Here is a 4,774-nt window from a genome sequence, read left to right on the forward strand (position 1 = left end):
TGCCTGACTCCCGGGGGCGTGCGCTTTGGGGCCAGGAGCACGCTCAGATTTTGGGCCAAAAAATGAGGTATTTTTTGTTTTGACCTACTGGAAAGTAAAAACCTTTTTCCCCAAAATCTGAAAACCCCCGGGAAATGCCTGGGCACATATCTACTTTGCAATGGAAGGCCTTTGCAACTTCAGTGAGCACAAAGCAGATTTTCTGTGCCTTGCAGGGCCTTTTGGCAGAAAGATGGGGGGGTCGTCCTCTTGAAAAAAAGGTTTAAAGCAAAAAATTTCCCCTTCTGTGGTGCTGTCCCCCAGGGCGGGGGCCAAAGGGGGAAGATTGCTGGGGGGTTTTTGGTCCAGTGTTGAGCGGGGGGCCCTTTTTCGCCCTGCGGGACTGGCTTGGCGACCTTTTTACTTTCCCCCCTTTTGGGCTGTACTGCGCCCCCTCCAATTGCTGCGGGCAATTGCGAAAACTTCCGCTCGTATGTGTGAAGTGCCAGCCACAGGCCCATGGGGAAGGGGGCAACCCCCGCGACTTCTCCCGGGGGGACTGAATTCCCGGGGGAGGCCCCAACAAATAGCTGGGGGTCCCCAATTTATACCCCTCTGCGCCCAAAGGCTTCCGAGGGAGCCCCGGGCGCTGTGGGGGCTTGCTTCCCCCCCTCCTTCTTGAAAAACGAGCTCTTAGCATTTCCCCGGGTTTTGCACTCTTTGATGGGGCCCAGGAGGATTCTTTAAAATTCGTCGGGTTCAGGGGCCATTCCTTGAAAGCCTCCCCTCCCTTTTTGGGCTCCGTTTTTGGGCCCCCTTTCCCCCCGTCCCCCGGGGCCTTTTAAAAATTCCCCCGGTGTCAAGCCCCCCGAAAATGTTTCAGGGCCTGATTTGGGGGCCGAGGTGGGCCCCTTTCGGGGGGGGAAAAGCTCTTTCGAGCGTCATTTTCCTTTTCTCGGCCCTCCCGGGCAGCTGGGCTTCAGGGGCCCTTGGGGGTTTCCTTTTTGGCGTCGGCAAAACGGCCCCCTTTCTCGTGTTCCTACGACAAAAACGAGCAAGGAACTTTAAAGGGAACGGACCCGAGCGTCGCTCCCTCAGAGCTCCAAAAGGCAGCCCCTGGGATTTTACAACTTTAAAGGGTCATCCGGGGGAAACCCACTCTTTGCCCCCGTTCGCTTCCATGGCCCCGAACGAGTGAAAGGGGAACCGAAAAATATTATGTTTTAAATTGGGGTTTCGAAATGTGTCTAATATCTACTCAGGAAATTCATGTTATAGGCTTTTAAAAAACACACACACACGCAATATATATATTTTATATATATATATATATTTTATTTTAAATATATATATAATTTATCATAACACACCACACACACCCCCAACACCCCACACACACACACACACACCCCACACACACCACAAAATATATATATATATAATTTTATATATCAAAAATAAATATATAAAATTAAACATAAATATTATACACACACACCACCCCACATATACATATATATATATATATATATATATATAATATATTATATAATATATATATAATATATATACCCAACACCCCTCACTCCCCCACACCCACACACACACAATACACACACACAATATATTATATGTTGTGTGTGTGTGTTGTTTTGGTGTGTTGTGTGGGGGTGTGGTGTGGGGTGTGTGTGTGTGTGTTTGGGGTTGTGTGAGTGTGTAAATATACAAAAATATAAATAAATACAACATATATATATTATAAAATTTAATAATATATAATATTTTAATAATATAATAATATTTTATATTATTATATATATTAATATAAATTATATATATACCTTAATTATATATTTTTATATCTATATATATATATAATAATATAAAATTATAATGTGTATATGTATTTATTTTCTATTTTATGTAATACTTTATATTTATAAAAATATAATATAAAATATATTATAAAATATTTTAATATATATTTATATATTATTATATAGATTATATTTTATATGTAAAATTATAATTATATAATTATATATATATATAATATAAAATATATATATATTTACAAAAAAATTTTAAATGAAGGGGCTCCCTTCGAGGGGGGATGCCTTATGCCATAGAAGTGTCAAAAGAGAAAACAGAAAGTCAGCTACTGGGGACAGTTTATTTTATATGGTTATTAAAAAAATTTAAATTTATATATAACATCCCAATTATAAAAATATTTTAATTATATAGGTGTATAATTTATACATACATACATACTTTACACACACACCCCTAATTATTTATAAATATATATATTTATGTATATATTAATATATATATAAAATATATATAAAACTATATATATATATTATTTTTATATATAATTTTATATATATATAAAATATATATTAATATATAATTATATATAATATATAATAAAAATGTATATTTTATATATATAATAATAAAAATTTTAAAATTATTATAATGTATTATATTTAAAATAATGTATAAAAATATATATATATAAATAATTATATATATATTTTTAAATAACATATATGTGGTGTGTGTGTTGTGTATGGGGTTTGGGTGTTTTATAATGTATACACACACACCCCCAAAAACCCCCAAAAACCACACACCCACACACACAAAACCCACACAACCACCCCCCAAAACCCCCCATAAAATATATATATTATATTTTTAAAAATTTTTTAAATTTATATATATAAAAAAAGATAAAAACCCAATATAAAAAATATATCCCGGGTATTTTCGGGTTTCCTTTGCCAGACCTACCATTAGCGAGGATCCCCCCTCCCAGACTAAGTCAGGGGGGCGACCCGCTAAAAACTTTTAAAAGGGCTGGGGGGAAAAAAACCTTTTTCCAAAGGGGCTTGCTGCCCCCCCTGTTTTCCCATCGGGCAGAAAAGGGGAAAATTTCCCCCTGGCCTGCGTTTTGGGTGTGGATCGGGGGGGACCCAGCAATCCCCAAAGGCAGTACATTACTTAGTATACTGGAAGGGTTTTCCGAAAAAAAAAAAAATCCTTCGAGATGTATAGGGGGACCCCATGCTGGGGCCCAGAGGGGGAAAGCAATCTGGATTCACTCCGGGTTTAAGGGCCCACAATAACCGTACCTTTCGTTTTTTTTTTCGAGTAAATTGAAAGAGCCCCGTCGGGCGTGGCCTGCTTGCCGCTTAAAAAATGGGCCCTCAAAAAGGTTTTTAAACCATGCATCACTCTGGGAGATCAGAGATAAAGGAATTCCAAAAAAGGAAATTATTGGTTTAAAAATAGCAGCCCTTTTATACTGGTACAGAAAGGGCTGTAAAGTGTGGGGGGGGCCCTTTCGACCTTTTTCCCTTTGTTCGGGGAGTGAGGAAAGGGCTGCTTTTCTTTGCTAACCCCCTTTTTCAACCCTTCCCCTGGTTTGGGATGGGGATGGGTCCTGCCCAAAAGTAAATGGGGGAGCAACTCCGGGCTTATCAAGGCTGAGACCTTCCCTTTTTTGCTGAATCTCTAAAAAACCCTAGGGGCGCTCTTGAGGGCTTTTAGCCCGGGGTTTGGGTCCCCTTTGGACCCAAAAACCCAAGTTTCCAGGATTTGGGGGGCCCTTTCTAAAATCCTGTTCAGCGGAAATTTTTTTTGGGGTTTTGAGAACTCGGGGTTTTACGGAGACCTTTTTTAACCCGGAAGTGCAGTTCATGATTCCGGGCTTGTCAACCGGAAGCCCTTTAGACAGTTTGGGGCCGGGCAGTGGGGGACATAAAATTTCTCTCGAAAAAGAGTATTTAGAGATGTCGCTCCCTGTGCAAAAAGGCCCCAACTACGAGTCTTAAAGGGGGCCCTGACATGCCATTTTTACAAACCCCTGGGGGAAAACCTGGACGATATCTTGTGTTTTTAAACTGTTTTGATCCCTTTTTTGAAAACAGGCCTTCGCCCCGGAAATCATGGGGAAACAGTTGGGGGGGAACCAGGGGCCAAACCAATTTTTGGCCCCGTAACCCTGGTTAAGACCGGGTTATTTGCCCCAACTGTGATCCCCAACTCGGGCTAAAACAGCCCCCGGGAAACTTTTTCCCCCAGGATGATCCTGCCCACGGGTTGCTCTGTTCAAGAAAAACCCTGGGGGGAGGAGGCTTGGGGGAGGGACCTAGGAAGTGGGCAGTCGTTTCGGGCCCTGTTGGCTTCCCGTGAGGGGCCCCGTAGGGGGAAAGCAAAAGGGGTGATTCAGCATGCCCCCCCCCGGCCCTTTAATAAGGGATTAGGTACAAAACACTGCGCGGCGCACACACCCCACCCTGCCCAAAAATACGTGAAAGACCCCGCCCAAAACAGCTGCCCTTCCTCCTTGAATCGGACGCGACCCCGTTTGGGCCCTTTTTTCTTTTTTTTTTTTTTTTTTGAAACAGGAAAAAAACTTTGGGCCCTCAAAGGGAAAAAAGCCGCATAAAAAGGGCCCGTTCGTAAGACAGAGGGGGGAGAGAGACAGGGGAGACAGCCCAAACCACACAGGGTGGGAGCTCCACCACCTCGCCTCGACCTGGGGATACGGGGGGGCTCTTGGGGGGGGCTCATTTGGGCTTCAAAAAATAAAAACCCCAAGTAAGAACCCCTTTTATTGATTTAGTCCAAAACCATCTCTCTTTTCGGGTCACCTCTGGGGACAAGGGAGTGTCCCAGCTTCTCCCTGTTTTCCCCCATAATCTGGTTTGGGTGCGGTGAAACCCCTCGTTCCCACCACGCAAAAAACACACACCGGGACGCACACACAACACACCCCCAC

The sequence above is a fragment of the Penaeus monodon genome, chromosome 43, assembly GCF_015228065.2.
Source record: "Penaeus monodon isolate SGIC_2016 chromosome 43, NSTDA_Pmon_1, whole genome shotgun sequence".
NCBI lineage: Eukaryota > Metazoa > Arthropoda > Malacostraca > Decapoda > Penaeidae > Penaeus > Penaeus monodon.